At 45.4% G+C, this 26,698-nt stretch overlaps 44 non-coding genes and 7 pseudogenes across 44 annotated transcripts; all 51 read right to left on the bottom strand.

The window, feature by feature from the left end:
* Window positions 1-50: 50 nt before the first annotated feature.
* Window positions 51-169, bottom strand: LOC145460070 (5S ribosomal RNA). The gene has a single exon (XR_013921686.1). It is a non-coding gene; the product is annotated as a 5S ribosomal RNA (ribosomal RNA).
* Window positions 170-660: 491 nt separating this feature from the next.
* Window positions 661-779, bottom strand: LOC145432529 (5S ribosomal RNA). Its single transcript, XR_013912828.1, has one exon. It is a non-coding gene; the product is annotated as a 5S ribosomal RNA (ribosomal RNA).
* A 396-nt stretch (window positions 780-1,175) lies between these two features.
* Window positions 1,176-1,294, bottom strand: LOC145432635 (5S ribosomal RNA). The gene has a single exon (XR_013912909.1). It is a non-coding gene; the product is annotated as a 5S ribosomal RNA (ribosomal RNA).
* Window positions 1,295-1,690: 396 nt separating this feature from the next.
* LOC145432634 (5S ribosomal RNA) lies at window positions 1,691-1,809 on the bottom strand. The gene has a single exon (XR_013912908.1). It is a non-coding gene; the product is annotated as a 5S ribosomal RNA (ribosomal RNA).
* A 396-nt stretch (window positions 1,810-2,205) lies between these two features.
* Window positions 2,206-2,324, bottom strand: LOC145432557 (5S ribosomal RNA). The gene has a single exon (XR_013912854.1). It is a non-coding gene; the product is annotated as a 5S ribosomal RNA (ribosomal RNA).
* A 396-nt stretch (window positions 2,325-2,720) lies between these two features.
* On the bottom strand, window positions 2,721-2,839 carry LOC145432579 (5S ribosomal RNA; annotated as a pseudogene).
* Window positions 2,840-3,235: 396 nt separating this feature from the next.
* On the bottom strand, window positions 3,236-3,354 carry LOC145432633 (5S ribosomal RNA). The gene has a single exon (XR_013912907.1). It is a non-coding gene; the product is annotated as a 5S ribosomal RNA (ribosomal RNA).
* Window positions 3,355-3,750: 396 nt separating this feature from the next.
* On the bottom strand, window positions 3,751-3,869 carry LOC145432632 (5S ribosomal RNA). Its single transcript, XR_013912906.1, has one exon. It is a non-coding gene; the product is annotated as a 5S ribosomal RNA (ribosomal RNA).
* Window positions 3,870-4,265: 396 nt separating this feature from the next.
* On the bottom strand, window positions 4,266-4,384 carry LOC145432578 (5S ribosomal RNA; annotated as a pseudogene).
* A 396-nt stretch (window positions 4,385-4,780) lies between these two features.
* Window positions 4,781-4,899, bottom strand: LOC145432631 (5S ribosomal RNA). The gene has a single exon (XR_013912905.1). It is a non-coding gene; the product is annotated as a 5S ribosomal RNA (ribosomal RNA).
* A 396-nt stretch (window positions 4,900-5,295) lies between these two features.
* LOC145432629 (5S ribosomal RNA) lies at window positions 5,296-5,414 on the bottom strand. The gene has a single exon (XR_013912903.1). It is a non-coding gene; the product is annotated as a 5S ribosomal RNA (ribosomal RNA).
* Window positions 5,415-5,810: 396 nt separating this feature from the next.
* LOC145432628 (5S ribosomal RNA) lies at window positions 5,811-5,929 on the bottom strand. Its single transcript, XR_013912902.1, has one exon. It is a non-coding gene; the product is annotated as a 5S ribosomal RNA (ribosomal RNA).
* Window positions 5,930-6,325: 396 nt separating this feature from the next.
* LOC145432627 (5S ribosomal RNA) lies at window positions 6,326-6,444 on the bottom strand. Its single transcript, XR_013912901.1, has one exon. It is a non-coding gene; the product is annotated as a 5S ribosomal RNA (ribosomal RNA).
* A 491-nt stretch (window positions 6,445-6,935) lies between these two features.
* On the bottom strand, window positions 6,936-7,054 carry LOC145432626 (5S ribosomal RNA). Its single transcript, XR_013912900.1, has one exon. It is a non-coding gene; the product is annotated as a 5S ribosomal RNA (ribosomal RNA).
* Window positions 7,055-7,450: 396 nt separating this feature from the next.
* LOC145432567 (5S ribosomal RNA) lies at window positions 7,451-7,569 on the bottom strand. The gene has a single exon (XR_013912863.1). It is a non-coding gene; the product is annotated as a 5S ribosomal RNA (ribosomal RNA).
* A 491-nt stretch (window positions 7,570-8,060) lies between these two features.
* Window positions 8,061-8,179, bottom strand: LOC145432528 (5S ribosomal RNA). The gene has a single exon (XR_013912827.1). It is a non-coding gene; the product is annotated as a 5S ribosomal RNA (ribosomal RNA).
* Window positions 8,180-8,575: 396 nt separating this feature from the next.
* LOC145432624 (5S ribosomal RNA) lies at window positions 8,576-8,694 on the bottom strand. Its single transcript, XR_013912899.1, has one exon. It is a non-coding gene; the product is annotated as a 5S ribosomal RNA (ribosomal RNA).
* Window positions 8,695-9,090: 396 nt separating this feature from the next.
* LOC145432623 (5S ribosomal RNA) lies at window positions 9,091-9,209 on the bottom strand. Its single transcript, XR_013912898.1, has one exon. It is a non-coding gene; the product is annotated as a 5S ribosomal RNA (ribosomal RNA).
* Window positions 9,210-9,605: 396 nt separating this feature from the next.
* LOC145432622 (5S ribosomal RNA) lies at window positions 9,606-9,724 on the bottom strand. The gene has a single exon (XR_013912897.1). It is a non-coding gene; the product is annotated as a 5S ribosomal RNA (ribosomal RNA).
* A 396-nt stretch (window positions 9,725-10,120) lies between these two features.
* Window positions 10,121-10,239, bottom strand: LOC145432541 (5S ribosomal RNA). Its single transcript, XR_013912839.1, has one exon. It is a non-coding gene; the product is annotated as a 5S ribosomal RNA (ribosomal RNA).
* A 491-nt stretch (window positions 10,240-10,730) lies between these two features.
* On the bottom strand, window positions 10,731-10,849 carry LOC145432621 (5S ribosomal RNA). Its single transcript, XR_013912896.1, has one exon. It is a non-coding gene; the product is annotated as a 5S ribosomal RNA (ribosomal RNA).
* Window positions 10,850-11,245: 396 nt separating this feature from the next.
* On the bottom strand, window positions 11,246-11,364 carry LOC145432620 (5S ribosomal RNA). Its single transcript, XR_013912895.1, has one exon. It is a non-coding gene; the product is annotated as a 5S ribosomal RNA (ribosomal RNA).
* A 396-nt stretch (window positions 11,365-11,760) lies between these two features.
* LOC145432619 (5S ribosomal RNA) lies at window positions 11,761-11,879 on the bottom strand. Its single transcript, XR_013912894.1, has one exon. It is a non-coding gene; the product is annotated as a 5S ribosomal RNA (ribosomal RNA).
* Window positions 11,880-12,370: 491 nt separating this feature from the next.
* Window positions 12,371-12,489, bottom strand: LOC145432527 (5S ribosomal RNA). The gene has a single exon (XR_013912826.1). It is a non-coding gene; the product is annotated as a 5S ribosomal RNA (ribosomal RNA).
* A 396-nt stretch (window positions 12,490-12,885) lies between these two features.
* Window positions 12,886-13,004, bottom strand: LOC145432617 (5S ribosomal RNA). Its single transcript, XR_013912891.1, has one exon. It is a non-coding gene; the product is annotated as a 5S ribosomal RNA (ribosomal RNA).
* A 396-nt stretch (window positions 13,005-13,400) lies between these two features.
* LOC145432616 (5S ribosomal RNA) lies at window positions 13,401-13,519 on the bottom strand. Its single transcript, XR_013912890.1, has one exon. It is a non-coding gene; the product is annotated as a 5S ribosomal RNA (ribosomal RNA).
* A 491-nt stretch (window positions 13,520-14,010) lies between these two features.
* LOC145432615 (5S ribosomal RNA) lies at window positions 14,011-14,129 on the bottom strand. The gene has a single exon (XR_013912889.1). It is a non-coding gene; the product is annotated as a 5S ribosomal RNA (ribosomal RNA).
* A 396-nt stretch (window positions 14,130-14,525) lies between these two features.
* LOC145432613 (5S ribosomal RNA) lies at window positions 14,526-14,644 on the bottom strand. The gene has a single exon (XR_013912888.1). It is a non-coding gene; the product is annotated as a 5S ribosomal RNA (ribosomal RNA).
* A 396-nt stretch (window positions 14,645-15,040) lies between these two features.
* Window positions 15,041-15,159, bottom strand: LOC145432612 (5S ribosomal RNA). The gene has a single exon (XR_013912887.1). It is a non-coding gene; the product is annotated as a 5S ribosomal RNA (ribosomal RNA).
* Window positions 15,160-15,555: 396 nt separating this feature from the next.
* On the bottom strand, window positions 15,556-15,674 carry LOC145432611 (5S ribosomal RNA). Its single transcript, XR_013912886.1, has one exon. It is a non-coding gene; the product is annotated as a 5S ribosomal RNA (ribosomal RNA).
* Window positions 15,675-16,070: 396 nt separating this feature from the next.
* LOC145432517 (5S ribosomal RNA) lies at window positions 16,071-16,189 on the bottom strand. Its single transcript, XR_013912817.1, has one exon. It is a non-coding gene; the product is annotated as a 5S ribosomal RNA (ribosomal RNA).
* Window positions 16,190-16,585: 396 nt separating this feature from the next.
* On the bottom strand, window positions 16,586-16,714 carry LOC145432593 (5S ribosomal RNA; annotated as a pseudogene).
* A 396-nt stretch (window positions 16,715-17,110) lies between these two features.
* LOC145432610 (5S ribosomal RNA) lies at window positions 17,111-17,229 on the bottom strand. Its single transcript, XR_013912885.1, has one exon. It is a non-coding gene; the product is annotated as a 5S ribosomal RNA (ribosomal RNA).
* Window positions 17,230-17,625: 396 nt separating this feature from the next.
* LOC145432609 (5S ribosomal RNA) lies at window positions 17,626-17,744 on the bottom strand. The gene has a single exon (XR_013912884.1). It is a non-coding gene; the product is annotated as a 5S ribosomal RNA (ribosomal RNA).
* Window positions 17,745-18,235: 491 nt separating this feature from the next.
* On the bottom strand, window positions 18,236-18,354 carry LOC145432608 (5S ribosomal RNA). Its single transcript, XR_013912883.1, has one exon. It is a non-coding gene; the product is annotated as a 5S ribosomal RNA (ribosomal RNA).
* Window positions 18,355-18,750: 396 nt separating this feature from the next.
* On the bottom strand, window positions 18,751-18,869 carry LOC145432556 (5S ribosomal RNA). Its single transcript, XR_013912853.1, has one exon. It is a non-coding gene; the product is annotated as a 5S ribosomal RNA (ribosomal RNA).
* Window positions 18,870-19,265: 396 nt separating this feature from the next.
* Window positions 19,266-19,384, bottom strand: LOC145432513 (5S ribosomal RNA). Its single transcript, XR_013912813.1, has one exon. It is a non-coding gene; the product is annotated as a 5S ribosomal RNA (ribosomal RNA).
* Window positions 19,385-19,770: 386 nt separating this feature from the next.
* Window positions 19,771-19,889, bottom strand: LOC145432565 (5S ribosomal RNA). The gene has a single exon (XR_013912862.1). It is a non-coding gene; the product is annotated as a 5S ribosomal RNA (ribosomal RNA).
* Window positions 19,890-20,258: 369 nt separating this feature from the next.
* Window positions 20,259-20,377, bottom strand: LOC145432573 (5S ribosomal RNA). The gene has a single exon (XR_013912869.1). It is a non-coding gene; the product is annotated as a 5S ribosomal RNA (ribosomal RNA).
* A 396-nt stretch (window positions 20,378-20,773) lies between these two features.
* LOC145432577 (5S ribosomal RNA) lies at window positions 20,774-20,892 on the bottom strand (annotated as a pseudogene).
* A 369-nt stretch (window positions 20,893-21,261) lies between these two features.
* Window positions 21,262-21,380, bottom strand: LOC145432555 (5S ribosomal RNA). Its single transcript, XR_013912852.1, has one exon. It is a non-coding gene; the product is annotated as a 5S ribosomal RNA (ribosomal RNA).
* Window positions 21,381-21,750: 370 nt separating this feature from the next.
* LOC145432552 (5S ribosomal RNA) lies at window positions 21,751-21,869 on the bottom strand. Its single transcript, XR_013912849.1, has one exon. It is a non-coding gene; the product is annotated as a 5S ribosomal RNA (ribosomal RNA).
* A 386-nt stretch (window positions 21,870-22,255) lies between these two features.
* Window positions 22,256-22,374, bottom strand: LOC145432587 (5S ribosomal RNA; annotated as a pseudogene).
* Window positions 22,375-22,743: 369 nt separating this feature from the next.
* Window positions 22,744-22,862, bottom strand: LOC145432540 (5S ribosomal RNA). The gene has a single exon (XR_013912838.1). It is a non-coding gene; the product is annotated as a 5S ribosomal RNA (ribosomal RNA).
* A 368-nt stretch (window positions 22,863-23,230) lies between these two features.
* Window positions 23,231-23,349, bottom strand: LOC145432606 (5S ribosomal RNA). The gene has a single exon (XR_013912881.1). It is a non-coding gene; the product is annotated as a 5S ribosomal RNA (ribosomal RNA).
* A 396-nt stretch (window positions 23,350-23,745) lies between these two features.
* Window positions 23,746-23,864, bottom strand: LOC145432564 (5S ribosomal RNA). Its single transcript, XR_013912861.1, has one exon. It is a non-coding gene; the product is annotated as a 5S ribosomal RNA (ribosomal RNA).
* A 369-nt stretch (window positions 23,865-24,233) lies between these two features.
* Window positions 24,234-24,352, bottom strand: LOC145432572 (5S ribosomal RNA). The gene has a single exon (XR_013912868.1). It is a non-coding gene; the product is annotated as a 5S ribosomal RNA (ribosomal RNA).
* A 396-nt stretch (window positions 24,353-24,748) lies between these two features.
* On the bottom strand, window positions 24,749-24,867 carry LOC145432586 (5S ribosomal RNA; annotated as a pseudogene).
* Window positions 24,868-25,236: 369 nt separating this feature from the next.
* LOC145432539 (5S ribosomal RNA) lies at window positions 25,237-25,355 on the bottom strand. Its single transcript, XR_013912837.1, has one exon. It is a non-coding gene; the product is annotated as a 5S ribosomal RNA (ribosomal RNA).
* Window positions 25,356-25,723: 368 nt separating this feature from the next.
* LOC145432571 (5S ribosomal RNA) lies at window positions 25,724-25,842 on the bottom strand. The gene has a single exon (XR_013912867.1). It is a non-coding gene; the product is annotated as a 5S ribosomal RNA (ribosomal RNA).
* Window positions 25,843-26,238: 396 nt separating this feature from the next.
* On the bottom strand, window positions 26,239-26,357 carry LOC145432585 (5S ribosomal RNA; annotated as a pseudogene).
* Between the last annotated feature and the right edge of the window lie 341 nt (window positions 26,358-26,698).

Raw genomic sequence — 26,698 nt, 5'->3', positions numbered from 1 at the left:
ACAACATGGCGATCAAATTGATCGAGTTTGTGTGAAAAAATGCAAAAGCTGACCTACTACACCCGGTATTCCCAGCCGGTCACCCATGCAAGTACTAACTGGGCCCAACGCTGCTTAACTTCCGAGATCGGACGAGATCGGGTGTATTCAACGTGGTATGGTCGTAGGCGACAGTGGTTACAATCTGTGCCGTTTTATATGAGACATTTTCCGTTGTCTCAGGCGAAATGTCGCCACGCTTCCAACGATCTGCCAGAAAAGCAGATCGTCTGATTGCGCTGAGGCACTTTCGGACGAACTGGAGAGAAAAGTCTGCTAGCGGTCGAATATCATTGGCATCCTGCTTTTTTCTCGAAAAACACACGATCGAGTAAGCTCTCGCTGTCGGAGTAGTTATTTTATTGCACTTTCCGTCAGGTAAAAACAGTACGAGATTGTGATATAATGAAAATGTGTCAGGCCTAGTACACCTACAAATTGTGCGCGAGGTCATAATTGAAATACAATGCAATACATTGGGTTATAATTTTCATCTGAATAAGCGGCGGCCAGCAAATGATTCAATTGATATTGGTACGTGCGCATGCAAAACAGTTGCAATCGTAAAAATACAGCATAACAATCAAATTGATCGAGTTAATGTGAAAAAACGCAAAAGCTGACCTACTACACCCGGTATTCCCAGCCGGTCACCCATGCAAGTACTAACTGGGCCCAACGCTGCTTAACGTCCGAGATCGGACGAGATCGGGTGTATTCAACGTGGTATGGTCGTAGGCGACAGTGGTTACAATCTGTGCCGTTTTATATGTGACATTTTCCGTTGTCTCAGGCGAAATGTCGCCACGCTGCCAACGATCTGCCTGAAAAGCAGATCGTCTGATTGCGCTGAGGCACTTTCGGACGAACTGGAGAGAAAAGTCTGCTAGCGGTCGAACATCATCGGCATCCTGCTTTTTTCTTGTATCTGGTCGAAAAACACACGATCGAGTAAGCTCTCGCTGTCGGAGTAGTTATTTTATTGCACTTTCCGTCAGGTAAAAACAGTACGAGATTGTCATATATTGAAAATGTGGTAAGCCTACTACAATTATAAACTTCGCGCGATAGAGTTCATATGAAAATACAACATGGCGATCAAATTGATCGAGTTTGTGTGAAAAAATGCAAAAGCTGACCTACTACACCCGGTATTCCCAGCCGGTCACCCATGCAAGTACTAACTGGGCCCAACGCTGCTTAACTTCCGAGATCGGACGAGATCGGGTGTATTCAACGTGGTATGGTCGTAGGCGACAGTGGTTACAATCTGTGCCGTTTTATATGTGACATTTTCCGTTGTCTCAGGCGAAATGTCGCCACGCTGCCAACGATCTGCCTGAAAAGCAGATCGTCTGATTGCGCTGAGGCACTTTCGGACGAACTGGAGAGAAAAGTCTGCTAGCGGTCGAACATCATCGGCATCCTGCTTTTTTCTTGTATCTGGTCGAAAAACACACGATCGAGTAAGCTCTCGCTGTCGGAGTAGTTATTTTATTGCACTTTCCGTCATGTAAAAACAGTACGAGATTGTCATATATTGAAAATGTGGTAAGCCTACTACAATTATAAACTTCGCGCGATAGAGTTCATATGAAAATACAACATGGCGATCAAATTGATCGAGTTTGTGTGAAAAAATGCAAAAGCTGACCTACTACACCCGGTATTCCCAGCCGGTCACCCATGCAAGTACTAACTGGGCCCAACGCTGCTTAACTTCCGAGATCGGACGAGATCGGGTGTATTCAACGTGGTATGGTCGTAGGCGACAGTGGTTACAATCTGTGCCGTTTTATATGTGACATTTTCCGTTGTCTCAGGCGAAATGTCGCCACGCTGCCAACGATCTGCCTCAAAAGCAGATCGTCTGATTGCGCTGAGGCACTTTCGGACGAACTGGAGAGAAAAGTCTGCTAGCGGTCGAACATCATCGGCATCCTGCTTTTTTCTTGTATCTGGTCGAAAAACACACGATCGAGTAAGCTCTCGCTGTCGGAGTAGTTATTTTATTGCACTTTCCGTCAGGTAAAAACAGTACGAGATTGTCATATATTGAAAATGTGGTAAGCCTACTACAATTATAAACTTCGCGCGATAGAGTTCATATGAAAATACAACATGGCGATCAAATTGATCGAGTTTGTGTGAAAAAATGCAAAAGCTGACCTACTACACCCGGTATTCCCAGCCGGTCACCCATGCAAGTACTAACTGGGCCCAACGCTGCATAACTTCCGAGATCGGACGAGATCGGGTGTATTCAACGTGGTATGGTCGTAGGCGACAGTGGTTACAATCTGTGCCGTTTTATATGTGACATTTTCCGTTGTCTCAGGCGAAATGTCGCCACGCTGCCAACGATCTGCCTGAAAAGCAGATCGTCTGATTGCGCTGAGGCACTTTCGGACGAACTGGAGAGAAAAGTCTGCTAGCGGTCGAACATCATCGGCATCCTGCTTTTTTCTTGTATCTGGTCGAAAAACACACGATCGAGTAAGCTCTCGCTGTCGGAGTAGTTATTTTATTGCACTTTCCGTCAGGTAAAAACAGTACGAGATTGTCATATATTGAAAATGTGGTAAGCCTACTACAATTATAAACTTCGCGCGATAGAGTTCATATGAAAATACAACATGGCGATCAAATTGATCGAGTTTGTGTGAAAAAATGCAAAAGCTGACCTACTACACCCGGTATTCCCAGCCGGTCACTCATGCAAGTACTAACTGGGCCCAACGTTGCTTAACTTCCGAGATCGGACAAGATCGGGTGTATTCAACGTGGTATGGTCGTAGGCGACAGTGGTTACAATCTGTGCCGTTTTATATGTGACATTTTCCGTTGTCTCAGGCGAAATGTCGCCACGCTGCCAACGATCTGCCTGAAAAGCAGATCGTCTGATTGCGCTGAGGCACTTTCGGACGAACTGGAGAGAAAAGTCTGCTAGCGGTCGAACATCATCGGCATCCTGCTTTTTTCTTGTATCTGGTCGAAAAACACACGATCGAGTAAGCTCTCGCTGTCGGAGTAGTTATTTTATTGCACTTTCCGTCAGGTAAAAACAGTACGAGATTGTCATATATTGAAAATGTGGTAAGCCTACTACAATTATAAACTTCGCGCGATAGAGTTCATATGAAATCACAACATGGCGATCAAATTGATCGAGTTTGTGTGAAAAAATGCAAAAGCTGACCTACTACACCCGGTATTCCCAGCCGGTCACCCATGCAAGTACTAACTGGGCCCAACGCTGCTTAACTTCCGAGATCGGACGAGATCGGGTGTATTCAACGTGGTATGGTCGTAGGCGACAGTGGTTACAATCTGTGCCGTTTTATATGTGACATTTTCCGTTGTCTCAGGCGAAATGTCGCCACGCTGCCAACGATCTGCCTGAAAAGCAGATCGTCTGATTGCGCTGAGGCACTTTCGGACGAACTGGAGAGAAAAGTCGGCTAGCGGTCGAACATCATCGGCATCCTGCTTTTTTCTTGTATCTGGTCGAAAAACACACGATCGAGTAAGCTCTCGCTGTCGGAGTAGTTATTTTATTGCACTTTCCGTCAGGTAAAAACAGTACGAGATTGTCATATATTGAAAATGTGGTAAGCCTACTACAATTATAAACTTCGCGCGATAGAGTTCATATGAAAATACAACATGGCGATCAAATTGATCGAGTTTGTGTGAAAAAATGCAAAAGCTGACCTACTACACCCGGTATTCCCAGCCGGTCACCCATGCAAGTACTAACTGGGCCCAACGCTGCTTAACTTCCGAGATCGGACGAGATCGGGTGTATTCAACGTGGTATGGTCGTAGGCGACAGTGGTTACAATCTGTGCCGTTTTATATGTGACATTTTCCGTTGTCTCAGGCGAAATGTCGCCACGCTGCCAACGATCTGCCTGAAAAGCAGATCGTCTGATTGCGCTGAGGCACTTTCGGACGAACTGGAGAGAAAAGTCTGCTAGCGGTCGAACATCATCGGCATCCTGCTTTTTTCTTGTATCTGGTCGAAAAACACACGATCGAGTAAGCTCTCGCTGTCGGAGTAGTTATTTTATTGCACTTTCCGTCAGGTAAAAACAGTACGAGATTGTCATATATTGAAAATGTGGTAAGCCTACTACAATTATAAACTTCGCGCGATAGAGTTCATATGAAAATACAACATGGCGATCAAATTGATCGAGTTTGTGTGAAAAAATGCAAAAGCTGACCTACTACACCCGGTATTCCCAGCCGGTCACTCATGCAAGTACTAACTGGGCCCAACGTTGCTTAACTTCCGAGATCGGACAAGATCGGGTGTATTCAACGTGGTATGGTCGTAGGCGACAGTGGTTACAATCTGTGCCGTTTTATATGTGACATTTTCCGTTGTCTCAGGCGAAATGTCGCCACGCTGCCAACGATCTGCCTGAAAAGCAGATCGTCTGATTGCGCTGAGGCACTTTCGGACGAACTGGAGAGAAAAGTCTGCTAGCGGTCGAACATCATCGGCATCCTGCTTTTTTCTTGTATCTGGTCGAAAAACACACGATCGAGTAAGCTCTCGCTGTCGGAGTAGTTATTTTATTGCACTTTCCGTCAGGTAAAAACAGTACGAGATTGTCATATATTGAAAATGTGGTAAGCCTACTACAATTATAAACTTCGCGCGATAGAGTTCATATGAAATCACAACATGGCGATCAAATTGATCGAGTTTGTGTGAAAAAATGCAAAAGCTGACCTACTACACCCGGTATTCCCAGCCGGTCACCCATGCAAGTACTAACTGGGCCCAACGCTGCTTAACTTCCGAGATCGGACGAGATCGGGTGTATTCAACGTGGTATGGTCGTAGGCGACAGTGGTTACAATCTGTGCCGTTTTATATGTGACATTTTCCGTTGTCTCAGGCGAAATGTCGCCACGCTGCCAACGATCTGCCTGAAAAGCAGATCGTCTGATTGCGCTGAGGCACTTTCGGACGAACTGGAGAGAAAAGTCGGCTAGCGGTCGAACATCATCGGCATCCTGCTTTTTTCTTGTATCTGGTCGAAAAACACACGATCGAGTAAGCTCTCGCTGTCGGAGTAGTTATTTTATTGCACTTTCCGTCAGGTAAAAACAGTACGAGATTGTCATATATTGAAAATGTGGTAAGCCTACTACAATTATAAACTTCGCGCGATAGAGTTCATATGAAAATACAACATGGCGATCAAATTGATCGAGTTTGTGTGAAAAAATGCAAAAGCTGACCTACTACACCCGGTATTCCCAGCCGGTCACCCATGCAAGTACTAACTGGGCCCAACGCTGCTTAACTTCCGAGATCGGACGAGATCGGGTGTATTCAACGTGGTATGGTCGTAGGCGACAGTGGTTACAATCTGTGCCGTTTTATATGTGACATTTTCCGTTGTCTCAGGCGAAATGTCGCCACGCTGCCAACGATCTGCCTGAAAAGCAGATCGTCTGATTGCGCTGAGGCACTTTCGGACGAACTGGAGAGAAAAGTCTGCTAGCGGTCGAACATCATCGGCATCCTGCTTTTTTCTTGTATCTGGTCGAAAAACACACGATCGAGTAAGCTCTCGCTGTCGGAGTAGTTATTTTATTGCACTTTCCGTCAGGTAAAAACAGTACGAGATTGTCATATATTGAAAATGTGGTAAGCCTACTACAATTATAAACTTCGCGCGATAGAGTTCATATGAAAATACAACATGGCGATCAAATTGATCGAGTTTGTGTGAAAAAATGCAAAAGCTGACCTACTACACCCGGTATTCCCAGCCGGTCACCCATGCAAGTACTAACTGGGCCCAACGCTGCTTAACTTCCGAGATCGGACGAGATCGGGTGTATTCAACGTGGTATGGTCGTAGGCGACAGTGGTTACAATCTGTGCCGTTTTATATGTGACATTTTCCGTTGTCTCAGGCGAAATGTCGCCACGCTGCCAACGATCTGCCTGAAAAGCAGATCGTCTGATTGCGCTGAGGCACTTTCGGACGAAATGGAGAGAAAAGTCTGCTAGCGGTCGAACATCATCGGCATCCTGCTTTTTTCTTGTATCTGGTCGAAAAACACACGATCGAGTAAGCTCTCGCTGTCGGAGTAGTTATTTTATTGCACTTTCCGTCAGGTAAAAACAGTACGAGATTGTCATATATTGAAAATGTGGTAAGCCTACTACAATTATAAACTTCGCGCGATAGAGTTCATATGAAAATACAACATGGCGATCAAATTGATCGAGTTTGTGTGAAAAAATGCAAAAGCTGACCTACTACACCCGGTATTCCCAGCCGGTCACCCATGCAAGTACTAACTGGGCCCAACGCTGCTTAACTTCCGAGATCGGACGAGATCGGGTGTATTCAACGTGGTATGGTCGTAGGCGACAGTGGTTACAATCTGTGCCGTTTTATATGAGACATTTTCCGTTGTCTCAGGCGAAATGTCGCCACGCTTCCAACGATCTGCCAGAAAAGCAGATCGTCTGATTGCGCTGAGGCACTTTCGGACGAACTGGAGAGAAAAGTCTGCTAGCGGTCGAATATCATTGGCATCCTGCTTTTTTCTCGAAAAACACACGATCGAGTAAGCTCTCGCTGTCGGAGTAGTTATTTTATTGCACTTTCCGTCAGGTAAAAACAGTACGAGATTGTGATATAATGAAAATGTGTCAGGCCTAGTACACCTACAAATTGTGCGCGAGGTCATAATTGAAATACAATGCAATACATTGGGTTATAATTTTCATCTGAATAAGCGGCGGCCAGCAAATGATTCAATTGATATTGGTACGTGCACATGCAAAACAGTTGCAATCGTAAAAATACAGCATAACAATCAAATTGATCGAGTTAATGTGAAAAAACGCAAAAGCTGACCTACTACACCCGGTATTCCCAGCCGGTCACCCATGCAAGTACTAACTGGGCCCAACGCTGCTTAACTTCCGAGATCGGACGAGATCGGGTGTATTCAACGTGGTATGGTCGTAGGCGACAGTGGTTACAATCTGTGCCGTTTTATATGTGACATTTTCCGTTGTCTCAGGCGAAATGTCGCCACGCTGCCAACGATCTGCCTGAAAAGCAGATCGTCTGATTGCGCTGAGGCACTTTCGGACGAACTGGAGAGAAAAGTCTGCTAGCGGTCGAACATCATCGGCATCCTGCTTTTTTCTTGTATCTGGTCGAAAAACACACGATCGAGTAAGCTCTCGCTGTCGGAGTAGTTATTTTATTGCACTTTCCGTCAGGTAAAAACAGTACGAGATTGTCATATATTGAAAATGTGGTAAGCCTACTACAATTATAAACTTCGCGCGATAGAGTTCATATGAAAATACAACATGGCGATCAAATTGATCGAGTTTGTGTGAAAAAATGCAAAAGCTGACCTACTACACCCGGTATTCCCAGCCGGTCACCCATGCAAGTAATAACTGGGCCCAACGCTGCTTAACTTCCGAGATCGAACGAGATCGGGTGTATTCAACGTGGTATGGTCGTAGGCGACAGTGGTTACAATCTGTGCCGTTTTATATGAGACATTTTCCGTTGTCTCAGGCGAAATGTCGCCACGCTTCCAACGATCTGCCAGAAAAGCAGATCGTCTGATTGCGCTGAGGCACTTTCGGACGAACTGGAGAGAAAAGTCTGCTAGCGGTCGAATATCATTGGCATCCTGCTTTTTTCTCGAAAAACACACGATCGAGTAAGCTCTCGCTGTCGGAGTAGTTATTTTATTGCACTTTCCGTCAGGTAAAAACAGTACGAGATTGTGATATAATGAAAATGTGTCAGGCCTAGTACACCTACAAATTGTGCGCGAGGTCATAATTGAAATACAATGCAATACATTGGGTTATAATTTTCATCTGAATAAGCGGCGGCCAGCAAATGATTCAATTGATATTGGTACGTGCGCATGCAAAACAGTTGCAATCGTAAAAATACAGCATAACAATCAAATTGATCGAGTTAATGTGAAAAAACGCAAAAGCTGACCTACTACACCCGGTATTCCCAGCCGGTCACCCATGCAAGTACTAACTGGGCCCAACGCTGCTTAACGTCCGAGATCGGACGAGATCGGGTGTATTCAACGTGGTATGGTCGTAGGCGACAGTGGTTACAATCTGTGCCGTTTTATATGTGACATTTTCCGTTGTCTCAGGCGAAATGTCGCCACGCTGCCAACGATCTGCCTGAAAAGCAGATCGTCTGATTGCGCTGAGGCACTTTCGGACGAACTGGAGAGAAAAGTCTGCTAGCGGTCGAACATCATCGGCATCCTGCTTTTTTCTTGTATCTGGTCGAAAAACACACGATCGAGTAAGCTCTCGCTGTCGGAGTAGTTATTTTATTGCACTTTCCGTCAGGTAAAAACAGTACGAGATTGTCATATATTGAAAATGTGGTAAGCCTACTACAATTATAAACTTCGCGCGATAGAGTTCATATGAAAATACAACATGGCGATCAAATTGATCGAGTTTGTGTGAAAAAATGCAAAAGCTGACCTACTACACCCGGTATTCCCAGCCGGTCACCCATGCAAGTACTAACTGGGCCCAACGCTGCTTAACTTCCGAGATCGGACGAGATCGGGTGTATTCAACGTGGTATGGTCGTAGGCGACAGTGGTTACAATCTGTGCCGTTTTATATGTGACATTTTCCGTTGTCTCAGGCGAAATGTCGCCACGCTGCCAACGATCTGCCTGAAAAGCAGATCGTCTGATTGCGCTGAGGCATTTTCGGACGAACTGGAAAGAAAAGTCTGCTAGCGGGCGAACATCATCGGCATCCTGCTTTTTTCTTGTATCTGGTCGAAAAACACACGATCGAGTAAGCTCTCGCTGTCGGAGTAGTTATTTTATTGCACTTTCTGTCAGGTAAAAACAGTACGAGATTGTCATATATTGAAAATGTGGTAAGCCTACTACAATTATAAACTTCGCGCGATAGAGTTCATATGAAAATACAACATGGCGATCAAATTGATCGAGTTTGTGTGAAAAAATGCAAAAGCTGACCTACTACACCCGGTATTCCCAGCCGGTCACCCATGCAAGTACTAACTGGGCCCAACGCTGCTTAACTTCCGAGATCGGACGAGATCGGGTGTATTCAACGTGGTATGGTCGTAGGCGACAGTGGTTACAATCTGTGCCGTTTTATATGTGATATTTTCCGTTGTCTCAGGCGAAATGTCGCCACGCTGCCAACGATCTGCCTGAAAAGCAGATCGTCTGATTGCGCTGAGGCACTTTCGGACGAACTGGAGAGAAAAGTCTGCTAGCGGTCGAACATCATCGGCATCCTGCTTTTTTCTTATATCTGGTCGAAAAACACACGATCGAGTAAGCTCTCGCTGTCGGAGTAGTTATTTTATTGCACTTTCCGTCAGGTAAAAACAGTACGAGATTGTCATATATTGAAAATGTGGTAAGCCTACTACAATTATAAACTTCGCGCGATAGAGTTCATATGAAAATACAACATGGCGATCAAATTGATCGAGTTTGTGTGAAAAAATGCAAAAGCTGACCTACTACACCCGGTATTCCCAGCCGGTCACCCATGCAAGTACTAACTGGGCCCAACGCTGCTTAACTTCCGAGATCGGACGAGATCGGGTGTATTCAACGTGGTATGGTCGTAGGCGACAGTGGTTACAATCTGTGCCGTTTTATATGTGACATTTTCCGTTGTCTCAGGCGAAATGTCGCCACGCTGCCAACGATCTGCCTGAAAAGCAGATCGTCTGATTGCGCTGAGGCACTTTCGGACGAACTGGAGAGAAAAGTCTGCTAGCGGTCGAACATCATCGGCATCCTGCTTTTTTCTTGTATCTGGTCGAAAAACACACGATCGAGTAAGCTCTCGCTGTCGGAGTAGTTATTTTATTGCACTTTCCGTCAGGTAAAAACAGTACGAGATTGTCATATATTGAAAATGTGGTAAGCCTACTACAATTATAAACTTCGCGCGATAGAGTTCATATGAAAATACAACATGGCGATCAAATTGATCGAGTTTGTGTGAAAAAATGCAAAAGCTGACCTACTACACCCGGTATTCCCAGCCGGTCACCCATGCAAGTACTAACTGGGCCCAACGCTGCTTAACTTCCGAGATCGGACGAGATCTGGTGTATTCAACGTGGTATGGTCGTAGGCGACAGTGGTTACAATCTGTGCCGTTTTATATGTGACATTTTCCGTTGTCTCAGGCGAAATGTCGCCACGCTTCCAACGATCTGCCAGAAAAGCAGATCGTCTGATTGCGCTGAGGCACTTTCGGACGAACTGGAGAGAAAAGTCTGCTAGCGGTCGAATATCATTGGCATCCTGCTTTTTTCTCGAAAAACACACGATCGAGTAAGCTCTCGCTGTCGGAGTAGTTATTTTATTGCACTTTCCGTCAGGTAAAAACAGTACGAGATTGTGATATAATGAAAATGTGTCAGGCCTAGTACACCTACAAATTGTGCGCGAGGTCATAATTGAAATACAATGCAATACATTGGGTTATAATTTTCATCTGAATAAGCGGCGGCCAGCAAATGATTCAATTGATATTGGTACGTGCGCATGCAAAACAGTTGCAATCGTAAAAATACAGCATAACAATCAAATTGATCGAGTTAATGTGAAAAAACGCAAAAGCTGACCTACTACACCCGGTATTCCCAGCCGGTCACCCATGCAAGTACTAACTGGGCCCAACGCTGCTTAACTTCCGAGATCGGACGAGATCGGGTGTATTCAACGTGGTATGGTCGTAGGCGACAGTGGTTACAATCTGTGCCGTTTTATATGTGACATTTTCCGTTGTCTCAGGCGAAATGTCGCCACGCTGCCAACGATCTGCCTGAAAAGCAGATCGTCTGATTGCGCTGAGGCACTTTCGGACGAACTGGAGAGAAAAGTCTGCTAGCGGTCGAACATCATCGGCATCCTGCTTTTTTCTTGTATCTGGTCGAAAAACACACGATCGAGTAAGCTCTCGCTGTCGGAGTAGTTATTTTATTGCACTTTCCGTCAGGTAAAAACAGTACGAGATTGTCATATATTGAAAATGTGGTAAGCCTACTACAATTATAAACTTCGCGCGATAGAGTTCATATGAAAATACAACATGGCGATCAAATTGATCGAGTTTGTGTGAAAAAATGCAAAAGCTGACCTACTACACCCGGTATTCCCAGCCGGTCACCCATGCAAGTACTAACTGGGCCCAACGCTGCTTAACTTCCGAGATCGGACGAGATCGGGTGTATTCAACGTGGTATGGTCGTAGGCGACAGTAGTTACAATCTGTGCCGTTTTATATGTGACATTTTCCGTTGTCTCAGGCGAAATGTCGCCACGCTGCCAACGATCTGCCTGAAAAGCAGATCGTCTGATTGCGCTGAGGCACTTTCGGACGAACTGGAAAGAAAAGTCTGCTAGCGGTCGAACATCATCGGCATCCTGCTTTTTTCTTGTATCTGGTCGAAAAACACACGATCGAGTAAGCTCTCGCTGTCGGAGTAGTTATTTTATTGCACTTTCCGTCAGGTAAAAACAGTACGAGATTGTCATATATTGAAAATGTGGTAAGCCTACTACAATTATAAACTTCGCGCGATAGAGTTCATATGAAAATACAACATGGCGATCAAATTGATCGAGTTTGTGTGAAAAAATGCAAAAGCTGACCTACTACACCCGGTATTCCCAGCCGGTCACCCATGCAAGTACTAACTGGGCCCAACGCTGCTTAACTTCCGAGATCGGACGAGATCGGGTGTATTCAACGTGGTATGGTCGTAGGCGACAGTGGTTACAATCTGTGCCGTTTTATATGTGACATTTTCCGTTGTCTCAGGCGAAATGTCGCCACGCTTCCAACGATCTGCCAGAAAAGCAGATCGTCTGATTGCGCTGAGGCACTTTCGGACGAACTGGAGAGAAAAGTCTGCTAGCGGTCGAATATCATTGGCATCCTGCTTTTTTCTCGAAAAACACACGATCGAGTAAGCTCTCGCTGTCGGAGTAGTTATTTTATTGCACTTTCCGTCAGGTAAAAACAGTACGAGATTGTGATATAATGAAAATGTGTCAGGCCTAGTACACCTACAAATTGTGCGCGAGGTCATAATTGAAATACAATGCAATACATTGGGTTATAATTTTCATCTGAATAAGCGGCGGCCAGCAAATGATTCAATTGATATTGGTACGTGCGCATGCAAAACAGTTGCAATCGTAAAAATACAGCATAACAATCAAATTGATCGAGTTAATGTGAAAAAACGCAAAAGCTGACCTACTACACCCGGTATTCCCAGCCGGTCACCCATGCAAGTACTAACTGGGCCCAACGCTGCTTAACGTCCGAGATCGGACGAGATCGGGTGTATTCAACGTGGTATGGTCGTAGGCGACAGTGGTTACAATCTGTGCCGTTTTATATGTGACATTTTCCGTTGTCTCAGGCGAAATGTCGCCACGCTGCCAACGATCTGCCTGAAAAGCAGATCGTCTGATTGCGCTGAGGCACTTTCGGACGAACTGGAGAGAAAAGTCTGCTAGCGGTCGAACATCATCGGCATCCTGCTTTTTTCTTGTATCTGGTCGAAAAACACACGATCGAGTAAGCTCTCGCTGCCGGAGTAGTTATTTTATTGCACTTTCCGTCAGGTAAAAACAGTACGAGATTGTCATATATTGAAAATGTGGTAAGCCTACTACAATTATAAACTTCGCGCGATAGAGTTCATATGAATATACAACATGGCGATCAAATTGATCGAGTTTGTGTGAAAAAATGCAAAAGCTGACCTACTACACCCGGTATTCCCAGCCGGTCACCCATGCAAGTACTAACTGGGCCCAACGCTGCTTAACTTCCGAGATCGGACGAGATCGGGTGTATTCAACGTGGTATGGTCGTAGGCGACAGTGGTTACAATCTGTGCCGTTTTATATGTGACATTTTCCGTTGTCTCAGGCGAAATGTCGCCACGCTGCCAACGATCTGCCTGAAAAGCAGATCGTCTGATTGCGCTGAGGCACTTTCGGACGAACTGGAAAGAAAAGTCTGCTAGCGGTCGAACATCATCGGCATCCTGCTTTTTTCTTGTATCTGGTCGAAAAACACACGATCGAGTAAGCTCTCGCTGTCGGAGTAGTTATTTTATTGCACTTTCCGTCAGGTAAAAACAGTACGAGATTGTCATATATTGAAAATGTGGTAAGCCTACTACAATTATAAACTTCGCGCGATAGAGTTCATATGAAAATACAACATGGCGATCAAATTGATCGAGTTTGTGTGAAAAAATGCAAAAGCTGACCTACTACACCCGGTATTCCCAGCCGGTCACCCATGCAAGTACTAACTGGGCCCAACGCTGCTTAACTTCCGAGATCGGACGAGATCGGGTGTATTCAACGTGGTATGGTCGTAGGCGACAGTGGTTACAATCTGTGCCGTTTTATATGTGACATTTTCCGTTGTCTCAGGCGAAATGTCGCCACGCTTCCAACGATCTGCCAGAAAAGCAGATCGTCTGATTGCGCTGAGGCACTTTCGGACGAACTGGAGAGAAAAGTCTGCTAGCGGTCGAATATCATTGGCATCCTGCTTTTTTCTCGAAAAACACACGATCGAGTAAGCTCTCGCTGTCGGAGTAGTTATTTTATTGCACTTTCCGTCAGGTAAAAACAGTACGAGATTGTGATATAATGAAAATGTGTCAGGCCTAGTACACCTACAAATTGTGCGCGAGGTCATAATTGAAATACAATGCAATACATTGGGTTATAATTTTCATCTGAATAAGCGGCGGCCAGCAAATGATTCAATTGGTATTGGTACGTGCGCATGCAAAACAGTTGCAATCGTAAAAATACAGCATAACAATCAAATTGATCGAGTTAATGTGAAAAAACGCAAAAGCTGACCTACTACACCCGGTATTCCCAGCCGGTCACCCATGCAAGTACTAACTGGGCCCAACGCTGCTTAACTTCCGAGATCGGACGAGATCGGGTGTATTCAACGTGGTATGGTCGTAGGCGACAGTGGTTACAATCTGTGCCGTTTTATATGTGACATTTTCCGTTGTCTCAGGCGAAATGTCGCCACGCTGCCAACGATCTGCCTGAAAAGCAGATCGTCTGATTGCGCTGAGGCACTTTCGGACGAACTGGAGAGAAAAGTCTGCTAGCGGTCGAACATCATCGGCATCCTGCTTTTTTCTTGTATCTGGTCGAAAAACACACGATCGAGTAAGCTCTCGCTGTCGGAGTAGTTATTTTATTGCACTTTCCGTCAGGTAAAAACAGTACGAGATTGTCATATATTGAAAATGTGGTAAGCCTACTACAATTATAAACTTCGCGCGATAGAGTTCATATGAAAATACAACATGGCGATCAAATTGATCGAGTTTGTGTGAAAAAATGCAAAAGCTGACCTACTACACCCGGTATTCCCAGCCGGTCACCCATGCAAGTACTAACTGGGCCCAACGCTGCTTAACTTCCGAGATCGGACGAGATCGGGTGTATTCAACGTGGTATGGTCGTAGGCGACAGTGGTTACAATCTGTGCCGTTTTATATGTGACATTTTCCGTTGTCTCAGGCGAAATGTCGCCACGCTGCCAACGATCTGCCTGAAAAGCAGATCGTCTGATTGCGCTGAGGCACTTTCGGACGAACTGGAGAGAAAAGTCTGCTAGCGGTCGAACATCATCGGCATCCTGCTTTTTTCTTGTATCTGGTCGAAAAACACACGATCGAGTAAGCTCTCGCTGTCGGAGTAGTTATTTTATTGCACTTTCCGTCAGGTAAAAACAGTACGAGATTGTCATATATTGAAAATGTGGTAAGCCTACTACAATTATAAACTTCGCGCGATAGAGTTCATATGAAAATACAACATGGCGATCAAATTGATCGAGTTTGTGTGAAAAAATGCAAAAGCTGACCTACTACACCCGGTATTCCCAGCCGGTCACCCATGCAAGTACTAACTGGGCCCAACGCTGCTTAACTTCCGAGATCGGACGAGATCGGGTGTATTCAACGTGGTATGGTCGTAGGCGACAGTGGTTACAATCTGTGCCGTTTTATATGTGACATTTTACGTTGTCTCAGGCGAAATGTCGCCACGCTGCCAACGATCTGCCTGAAAAGCAGATCGTCTGATTGCGCTGAGGCACTTTCGGACGAACTGGAAAGAAAAGTCTGCTAGCGGTCGAACATCATCGGCATCCTGCTTTTTTCTTGTATCTGGTCGAAAAACACACGATCGAGTAAGCTCTCGCTGTCGGAGTAGTTATTTTATTGCACTTTCCGTCAGGTAAAAACAGTACGAGATTGTCATATATTGAAAATGTGGTAAGCCTACTACAATTATAAACTTCGCGCGATAGAGTTCATATGAAAATACAACATGGCGATCAAATTGATCGAGTTTGTGTGAAAAAATGCAAAAGCTGACCTACTACACCCGGTATTCCCAGCCGGTCACCCATGCAAGTACTAACTGGGCCCAACGCTGCTTAACTTCCGAGATCGGACGAGATCGGGTGTATTCAACGTGGTATGGTCGTAGGCGACAGTGGTTACAATCTGTGCCGTTTTATATGTGACATTTTCCGTTGTCTCAGGCGAAATGTCGCCACGCTGCCAACGATCTGCCTGAAAAGCAGATCGTCTGATTGCGCTGAGGCACTTTCGGACGAACTGGAGAGAAAAGTCTGCTAGCGGTCGAACATCATCGGCATCCTGCTTTTTTCTTGTATCTGGTCGAAAAACACACGATCGAGTAAGCTCTCGCTGTCGGAGTCGTTATTTTATTGCACTTTCCGTCAGGTAAAAACAGTACGAGATTGTCATATATTGAAAATGTGGTAAGCCTACTACAATTATAAACTTCGCGCGATAGAGTTCATATGAAAATACAACATGGCGATCAAATTGATCGAGTTTGTGTGAAAAAATGCAAAAGCTGACCTACTACACCCGGTATTCCCAGCCGGTCACCCATGCAAGTACTAACTGGGCCCAACGCTGCTTAACTTCCGAGATCGGACGAGATCGGGTGTATTCAACGTGGTATGATCGTAGGCGACAGTGGTTACAATCTGTGCCGTTTTATATGTGACATTTTCCGTTGTCTCAGGCGAAATGTCGCCACGCTGCCAACGATCTGCCTGAAAAGCAGATCGTCTGATTGCGCTGAGGCACTTTCGGACGAATTGGAGAGAAAAGTCTGCTAGCGGTCGAACATCATCGGCATCCTGCTTTTTTCTTGTATCTGGTCGAAAAACACACGATCGAGTAAGCTCTCGCTGTCGGAGTAGTTATTTTATTGCACTTTCCGTCAGGTAAAAACAGTACGAGATTGTCATATATTGAAAATGTGGTAAGCCTACTACAATTATAAACTTCGCGCGATAGAGTTCATATGAAAATACAACATGGCGATCAAAATGATCGAGTTTGTGTGAAAAAATGCAAAAGCTGACCTACTACACCCGGTATTCCCAGCCGGTCACCCATGCAAGTACTAACTGGGCCCAACGCTGCTTAACTTCCGAGATCGGACGAGATCGGACGAGATCGGGTGTATTCAACGTGGTATGGTCGTAGGCGACAGTGGTTACAATCTGTGCCGTTTTATATGTGACATTTTCCGTTGTCTCAGGCGAAATGTCGCCACGCTGCCAACGATCTGCCTGAAAAGCAGATCGTCTGATTGCGCTGAGGCACTTTCGGACGAACTGGAGAGAAAAGTCTGCTAGCGGTCGAACATCATCGGCATCCTGCTTTTTTCTTGTATCTGGTCGAAAAACACACGATCGAGTAAGCTCTCGCTGTCGGAGTAGTTATTTTATTGCACTTTCCGTCAGGTAAAAACAGTACGAGATTGTCATATATTGAAAATGTGGTAAGCCTACTACAATTATAAACTTCGCGCGATAGAGTTCATATGAAAATACAACATGGCGATCAAATTGATCGAGTTTGTGTGAAAAAATGCAAAAGCTGACCTACTACACCCGGTATTCCCAGCCGGTCACCCATGCAAGTACTAACTGGGCCCAACGCTGCTTAACTTCCGAGATCGGACGAGATCGGGTGTATTCAACGTGGTATGGTCGTAGGCGACAGTGGTTACAATCTGTGCCGTTTTATATGTGACATTTTCCGTTGTCTCAGGCGAAATGTCGCCACGCTGCCAACGATCTGCCTGAAAAGCAGATCGTCTGATTGCGCTGAGGCACTTTCGGACGAACTGGAGAGAAAAGTCTGCTAGCGGTCGAACATCATCGGCATCCTGCTTTTTTCTTGTATCTGGTCGAAAAACACACGATCGAGTAAGCTCTCGCTGTCGGAGTAGTTATTTTATTGCACTTTCCGCCAGGTAAAAACAGTACGAGATTGTCATATATTGAAAATGTGGTAAGCCTACTACAATTATAAACTTCGCGCGATAGAGTTCATATGAAAATACAACATGGCGATCAAATTGATCGAGTTTGTGTGAAAAAATGCAAAAGCTGACCTACTACACCCGGTATTCCCAGCCGGTCACCCATGCAAGTACTAACTGGGCCCAACGCTGCTTAACTTCCGAGATCGGACGAGATCGGGTGTATTCAACGTGGTATGGTCGTAGGCGACAGTGGTTACAATCTGTGCCGTTTTATATGTGACATTTTCCGTTGTCTCAGGCGAAATGTCGCCACGCTTCCAACGATCTGCCAGAAAAGCAGATCGTCTGATTGCGCTGAGGCACTTTCGGACGAACTGGAGAGAAAAGTCTGCTAGCGGTCGAATATCATTGGCATCCTGCTTTTTTCTCGAAAAACACACGATCGAGTAAGCTCTCGCTGTCGGAGTAGTTATTTTATTGCACTTTCCGTCAGGTAAAAACAGTACGAGATTGTGATATAATGAAAATGTGTCAGGCCTAGTACACCTACAAATTGTGCGCGAGGTCATAATTGAAATACAATGCAATACATTGGGTTATAATTTTCATCTGAATAAGCGGCGGCCAGCAAATGATTCAATTGATATTGGTACGTGCGCATGCAAAACAGTTGCAATCGTAAAAATACAGCATAACAATCAAATTGATCGAGTTAATGTGAAAAAACGCAAAAGCTGACCTACTACACCCGGTATTCCCAGCCGGTCACCCATGCAAGTACTAACTGGGCCCAACGCTGCTTAACTTCCGAGATCGGACGAGATCGGGTGTATTCAACGTGGTATGGTCGTAGGCGACAGTGGTTACAATCTGTGCCGTTTTATATGTGACATTTTCCGTTGTCTCAGGCGAAATGTCGCCACGCTGCCAACGATCTGCCTGAAAAGCAGATCGTCTGATTGCGCTGAGGCACTTTCGGACGAACTGGAGAGAAAAGTCTGCTAGCGGTCGAACATCATCGGCATCCTGCTTTTTTCTTGTATCTGGTCGAAAAACACACGATCGAGTAAGCTCTCGCTGTCGGAGTAGTTATTTTATTGCACTTTCCGTCAGGTAAAAACAGTACGAGATTGTCATATATTGAAAATGTGGTAAGCCTACTACAATTATAAACTTCGCGCGATAGAGTTCATATGAAAATACAACATGGCGATCAAATTGATCGAGTTTGTGTGAAAAAATGCAAAAGCTGACCTACTACACCCGGTATTCCCAGCCGGTCACTCATGCAAGTACTAACTGGGCCCAACGCTGCTTAACTTCCGAGATCGGACGAGATCGGGTGTATTCAACGTGGTATGGTCGTAGGCGACAGTGGTTACAATCTGTGCCGTTTTATATGTGACATTTTCCGTTGTCTCAGGCGAAATGTCGCCACGCTGCCAACGATCTGCCTGAAAAGCAAATCGTCTGATTGCGCTGAGGCACTTTCGGACGAACTGGAGAGAAAAGTCTGCTAGCGGTCGAACATCATCGGCATCCTGCTTTTTTCTTGTATCTGGTCGAAAAACACACGATCGAGTAAGCTCTCGCTGTCGGAGTAGTTATTTTATTGCACTTTCCGCCAGGTAAAAACAGTACGAGATTGTCATATATTGAAAATGTGGTAAGCCTACTACAATTATAAACTTCGCGCGATAGAGTTCATATGAAAATACAACATGGCGATCAAATTGATCGAGTTTGTGTGAAAAAATGCAAAAGCTGACCTACTACACCCGGTATTCCCAGCCGGTCACCCATGCAAGTACTAACTGGGCCCAACGCTGCTTAACTTCCGAGATCGGACGAGATCGGGTGTATTCAACGCGGTATGGTCGTAGGCGACAGTGGTTACAATCTGTGCCGTTTTATATGTGACATTTTCCGTTGTCTCAGGCGAAATGTCGCCACGCTTCCAACGATCTGCCAGAAAAGCAGATCGTCTGATTGCGCTGAGGCACTTTCGGACGAACTGGAGAGAAAAGTCTGCTAGCGGTCGAATATCATTGGCATCCTGCTTTTTTCTCGAAAAACACACGATCGAGTAAGCTCTCGCTGTCGGAGTAGTTATTTTATTGCACTTTCCGTCAGGTAAAAACAGGACGAGATTGTGATATAATGAAAATGTGGTAAGCCTACTACAATTATAAACTTCGCGCGATAGAGTTCATATGAAAATACAGCATGGCGATCAAATTGATCGAGTTAATGAGAAAAAACGCAAAAGCCGGCCTACTACACCCGGTATTCCCAGCCGGTCACCCATGAAAGTACTAACTGGGCCCAACGCTGCTTAACTTCCGAGATCGGACGATATCGGGTGTATTCAACGTGGTATGGTCGTAGGCGACAGTGGTTACGATCTGTGCCGTTTTATGTGACATTTTCGGTTTCTCTCCGGCGGAAAGCCGCCACGCCATGCTACCAACGAGACGCCAGAAAAGCAGATTGTCTGATTGCGCTGAGGCACTTTCGGACGAACTGGTCAAAAAACACTCATGTAAATTAAGCTCTCTGTGTCAGAGTTTATTTTATTGCAATTTTCGTCATGTCTCAACGGAAAGAGATTGCGATATCATGAAAATGTGTTAGGCCTAGTACACCTACAAATTGAGCGCGAGTTCATAGCTGAAATAAGCGGCGGCCAGCAAATGATGACATTCATAGTTGTTCGTGCAATCAAATTGATCGAGTTTGTGTGAAAAAATGCAAAAGCCGACCTACTACACCCAGTATTCCCAGCCGGTCACCCATGCAAGTACTAACTGGGCCCAACGCTGATTAACTTCCGAGATCGGACGAGATCGGTTGTATTCAACGTGGTATAGTCGTAGGCGACAGTGGTTACAATTTGTGCCGTATTATATGTGACATTTTCCGTTGTTTCAGGCGAAATGTCAACACGCTGCCAACGATCTGCCTGAAAAGCAGATCGTCTGATTTCGCTGAGGCACTTTCGGACGAACTGGAGAGAAAAGTCTGCTAGCGGTCGAATATCATTGGCATCCTGCATTTTTCTTGTATCTGGTCGAAAAACACACGATCGAGTAAGCTCTCGCTGTCGGAGTAGTTATTTTATTGCACTTTCCGTCAGGTAAAAACAGGACGAGATTGTGATATAATTAAAATGTGGCAAGCTTACTACAATTATAAACTTCGCGCGATAGAGTTCATATGAAAATACAGCATGGCGATCAAATTGATCGAGTTAATGTGAAAAAACGCAAAAGCCGGCCTACTACACCCGGTATTCCCAGCCGGTCACCCATGCAAGTACTAACTGGGCCGAACGCTGCTTAACTTCCGAGATCGGACGAGATCAGGTGTATTCAACGCGGTATGGTCGTAGGCGACAGTGGTTACGATCTGTGCCGTTTTATGTGACATTTTCGGTTTCTCTCCGGCGGAAAGCCGCCACGCCATGCTGCCAACGAGACGCCCGAAAAGCAGATTGTCAGATTGCGCTGAGGCACTTTCGGACGAACTGGTCAAAAAACCCTCATGTGAATTAAGCTTTCCGTGTCAGAGTTTATTTTATTGCAATTTTCGTCATGACTCAACGGCACGAGATTGCGATATCATGAAAATGTGTTAGGCCTAGTACACCTACAAATTGAGCGCGAGTTCATAGCTGAAAAAAGCGGCGGCCAGCAAATGATGACATTCATAGTTGTTCGTGCAATCAAATTGATCGAATTTGTGTGAAAAAATGCAAAAGCCTGCCTACTCCACCCGGTATTCCCAGCCGGTCACCCATGCAAGTACTAACTGGGCCCAACGCTGCTTTACTTCCGAGATCGGACGAGATCGGGTGTATTCAACGTGGTATGGTCGTAGGCGACAGTGGTTACGATCTGTGCCGTTTTATGTGACATTTTCGGTTTCTCTCCGGCGGAAAGCCGCCACGCCATGCTGCTAACGAGACGCCCGAAAAGCAGATTGTCAGATTGCGCTGAGGCACTTTCGGACGAACTGGTCAAAAAACACTCATGTAAATTAAGCTCTCTGTGTCAGAGTTTATTTTATTGCAATTTTCGTCATGTCTCAACGGCACGAGATTGCGATATCATGAAAATGTGTTAGGCCTAGTACACCTACAAATTGAGCGCGAGTTCATAGCTGAAATAAGCGGCGGCCAGCAAATGATGACATTCATAGTTGTTCGTGCAATCAAATTGATCGAGTTTGTGTAAAAAAAATGCAAAAGCCGACCTACTACACCCAGTATTCCCAGCCGGTCACCCATGCAAGTACTAACTGGGCCCAACGCTGCTTAACTTCCGAGATCGGACGAGATCGGGTGTATTCAACGTGGTATGGTCGACGTTACAATCTGTGCCGTATTATATGTGACATTTTCCGTTGTTTCAGGCGAAATGTCGCCACGCTGCCAACGATCTGCCTGAAAAGCAGATCGTCTGATTGCGCTGAGGCACTTTCGGACGAACTGGAGAGAAAAGTCTGCTAGCGGTCGAATATCATTGGCATCCTGCTTTTTTCTTGTATCTGGTCGAAAAACACACGATCGAGTAAGCTCTCGCTGTCGGAGTAGTTATTTTATTGCACTTTCCGTCAGGTAAAAACAGGACGAGATTGTGATATAATGAAAATGTGGTAAGCCTACTACAATTATAAACTTCGCGCGATAGAGTTCATATGAAAATACAGCATGGCGATCAAATTGATCGAGTTAATGTGAAAAAACGCAAAAGCCGGCCTACTACACCCGGTATTCCCAGCCGGTCTACCATGCAAGTACTAACTGGGCCCAACGCTGCTTAACTTCCGAGATCGGACGATATCGGGTGTATTCAACGTGGTATGGTCGTAGGCGACAGTGGTTACGATCTGTGCCGTTTTATGTGACATTTTCGGTTTCTCTCCGGCGGAAAGCCGCCACGCCATGCTGCCAACGAGACGCCCGAAAAGCATATTGTCAGATTGCGCTGAGGCACTTTCGGACGAACTGGTCAAAAAACACTCATGTAAATTAAGCTCTCTGTGTCAGAGTTTATTTTATTGCAATTTTCGTCATGTCTCAACGGAAAGAGATTGCGATATCATGAAAATGTGTTAGGCCTAGTACACCTACAAATTGAGCGCGAGTTCATAGCTGAAATAAGCGGCGGCCAGCAAATGATGACATTCATAGTTGTTCGTGCAATCAAATTGATCGAGTTTGTGTGAAAAAATGCAAAAGCCGACCTACTACACCCAGTATTCCCAGCCGGTCACCCATGCAAGTACTAACTGGGCCCAACGCTGATTAACTTCCGAGATCGGACGAGATCGGTTGTATTCAACGTGGTATGGTCGTAGGCGACAGTGGTTACGATCTGTGCCGTTTTATGTGACATTTTCGGTTTCTCTCCGGCGGAAAGCCGCCACGCCATGTTGCTAACGAGACGCCCGAAAAGCAGATTTCAGATTGCGCTGAGGCACTTTCGGACGAACTGGTCAAAAAACACTCATGGAAATTAAGCTCTCTGTGTCAGAGTTTATTTTATTGCAATTTTCGTCATGTCTCAACGGCACGAGATTGCGATATCATGAAAATGTGTTAGGCCTAGTACACCTACAAATTGAGCGCGAGTTCATAGCTGAAATAAGCGGCGGCCAGCAAATGATGACAATCATAGTTGTTCGTGCAATCAAATTGATCGAGTTTGTGTGAAAAAATGCAAAAGCAGACCTACTACACCCAGTATTCCCAGCCGGTCACCCATGCAAGTACTAACTGGGCCCAACGCTGCTTAACTTCCGAGATCGGACGAGATCGGGTGTATTCAACGTGGTATGGTCGTAGGCGACAGTGGTTACAATCTGTGCCGTATTATATGTGACATTTTCCGTTGTTTCAGGCGAAATGTCGCCACGCTGCCAACGATCTGCCTGAAAAGCAGATCGTCTGATTGCGCTGAGGCACTTTCGGACGAACTGGAGAGAAAAGTCTGCTAGCGGTCGAATATCATTGGCATCCTGCTTTTTTCTTGTATCTGGTCGAAAAACACACGATCGAGTAAGCTCTCGCTGTCGGAGTAGTTATTTTATTGCACTTTCCGTCAGGTAAAAACAGGACGAGATTGTGATATAATGAAAATGTGGTAAGCCTACTACAATTATAAATTTCGCGCGATAGAGTTCATATGAAAATACAGCATGGCGATCAAATTGATCGAGTTAATGAGAAAAAACGCAAAAGCCGGCCTACTACACCCGGTATTCCCAGCCGGTCACCCATGAAAGTACTAACTGGGCCCAACGCTGCTTAACTTCCGAGATCGGACGATATCGGGTGTATTCAACGTGGTATGGTCGTAGGCGACAGTGGTTACGATCTGTGCCGTTTTATGTGACATTTTCGGTTTCTCTCCGGCGGAAAGCCGCCACGCCATGCTACCAACGAGACGCCAGAAAAGCAGATTGTCTGATTGCGCTGAGGCACTTTCGGACGAACTGGTCAAAAAACACTCATGTAAATTAAGCTCTCTGTGTCAGAGTTTATTTTATTGCAATTTTCGTCATGTCTCAACGGAAAGAGATTGCGATATCATGAAAATGTGTTAGGCCTAGTACACCTACAAATTGAGCGCGAGTTCATAGCTGAAATAAGCGGCGGCCAGCAAATGATGACATTCATAGTTGTTCGTGCAATCAAATTGATCGAGTTTGTGTGAAAAAATGCAAAAGCCGACCTACTACACCCAGTATTCCCAGCCGGTCACCCATGCAAGTACTAACTGGGCCCAACGCTGATTAACTTCCGAGATCGGACGAGATCGGTTGTATTCAACGTGGTATAGTCGTAGGCGACAGTGGTTACAATTTGTGCCGTATTATATGTGACATTTTCCGTTGTTTCAGGCGAAATGTCAACACGCTGCCAACGATCTGCCTGAAAAGCAGATCGTCTGATTTCGCTGAGGCACTTTCGGACGAACTGGAGAGAAAAGTCTGCTAGCGGTCGAATATCATTGGCATCCTGCATTTTTCTTGTATCTGGTCGAAAAACACACGATCGAGTAAGCTCTCGCTGTCGGAGTAGTTATTTTATTGCACTTTCCGTCAGGTAAAAACAGGACGAGATTGTGATATAATTAAAATGTGGCAAGCTTACTACAATTATAAACTTCGCGCGATAGAGTTCATATGAAAATACAGCATGGCGATCAAATTGATCGAGTTAATGTGAAAAAACGCAAAAGCCGGCCTACTACACCCGGTATTCCCAGCCGGTCTACCATGCAAGTACTAACTGGGCCCAACGCTGCTTAACTTCCGAGATCGGACGATATCGGGTGTATTCAACGTGGTATGGTCGTAGGCGACAGTGGTTACGATCTGTGCCGTTTTATGTGACATTTTCGGTTTCTCTCCGGCGGAAAGCCGCCACGCCATGCTGCCAACGAGACGCCCGAAAAGCATATTGTCAGATTGCGCTGAGGCACTTTCGGACGAACTGGTCAAAAAACACTCATGTAAATTAAGCTCTCTGTGTCAGAGTTTATTTTATTGCAATTTTCGTCATGTCTCAACGGAAAGAGATTGCGATATCATGAAAATGTGTTAGGCCTAGTACACCTACAAATTGAGCGCGAGTTCATAGCTGAAATAAGCGGCGGCCAGCAAATGATGACATTCATAGTTGTTCGTGCAATCAAATTGATCGAGTTTGTGTGAAAAAATGCAAAAGCCGACCTACTACACCCAGTATTCCCAGCCGGTCACCCATGCAAGTACTAACTGGGCCCAACGCTGATTAACTTCCGAGATCGGACGAGATCGGTTGTATTCAACGTGGTATGGTCGTAGGCGACAGTGGTTACGATCTGTGCCGTTTTATGTGACATTTTCGGTTTCTCTCCGGCGGAAAGCCGCCACGCCATGTTGCTAACGAGACGCCCGAAAAGCAGATTTCAGATTGCGCTGAGGCACTTTCGGACGAACTGGTCAAAAAACACTCATGGAAATTAAGCTCTCTGTGTCAGAGTTTATTTTATTGCAATTTTCGTCATGTCTCAACGGCACGAGATTGCGATATCATGAAAATGTGTTAGGCCTAGTACACCTACAAATTGAGCGCGAGTTCATAGCTGAAATAAGCGGCGGCCAGCAAATGATGACAATCATAGTTGTTCGTGCAATCAAATTGATCGAGTTTGTGTGAAAAAATGCAAAAGCCGACCTACTACACCCAGTATTCCCAGCCGGTCACCCATGCAAGTACTAACTGGGCCCAACGCTGATTAACTTCCGAGATCGGACGAGATCGGTTGTATTCAACGTGGTATAGTCGTAGGCGACAGTGGTTACAATTTGTGCCGTATTATATGTGACATTTTCCGTTGTTTCAGGCGAAATGTCAACACGCTGCCAACGATCTGCCTGAAAAGCAGATCGTCTGATTTCGCTGAGGCACTTTCGGACGAACTGGAGAGAAAAGTCTGCTAGCGGTCGAATATCATTGGCATCCTGCATTTTTCTTGTATCTGGTCGAAAAACACACGATCGAGTAAGCTCTCGCTGTCGGAGTAGTTATTTTATTGCACTTTCCGTCAGGTAAAAACAGGACGAGATTGTGATATAATTAAAATGTGGCAAGCTTACTACAATTATAAACTTCGCGCGATAGAGTTCATATGAAAATACAGCATGGCGATCAAATTGATCGAGTTAATGTGAAAAAACGCAAAAGCCGGCCTACTACACCCGGTATTCCCAGCCGGTCTACCATGCAAGTACTAACTGGGCCCAACGCTGCTTAACTTCCGAGATCGGACGATATCGGGTGTATTCAACGTGGTATGGTCGTAGGCGACAGTGGTTACGATCTGTGCCGTTTTATGTGACATTTTCGGTTTCTCTCCGGCGGAAAGCCGCCACGCCATGCTGCCAACGAGACGCCCGAAAAGCATATTGTCAGATTGCGCTGAGGCACTTTCGGACGAACTGGTCAAAAAACACTCATGTAAATTAAGCTCTCTGTGTCAGAGTTTATTTTATTGCAATTTTCGTCATGTCTCAACGGAAAGAGATTGCGATATCATGAAAATGTGTTAGGCCTAGTACACCTACAAATTGAGCGCGAGTTCATAGCTGAAATAAGCGGCGGCCAGCAAATGATGACATTCATAGTTGTTCGTGCAATCAAATTGAT

The sequence above is a fragment of the Botryllus schlosseri genome, unplaced genomic scaffold, assembly GCF_051294905.1.
Source record: "Botryllus schlosseri isolate E-star unplaced genomic scaffold, Bs_hap1 Bs48a, whole genome shotgun sequence".
NCBI lineage: Eukaryota > Metazoa > Chordata > Ascidiacea > Stolidobranchia > Styelidae > Botryllus > Botryllus schlosseri.
Note: the sequence above shows the minus strand (reverse complement) of the source record. Positions and strands in the feature narration are given on the sequence as shown.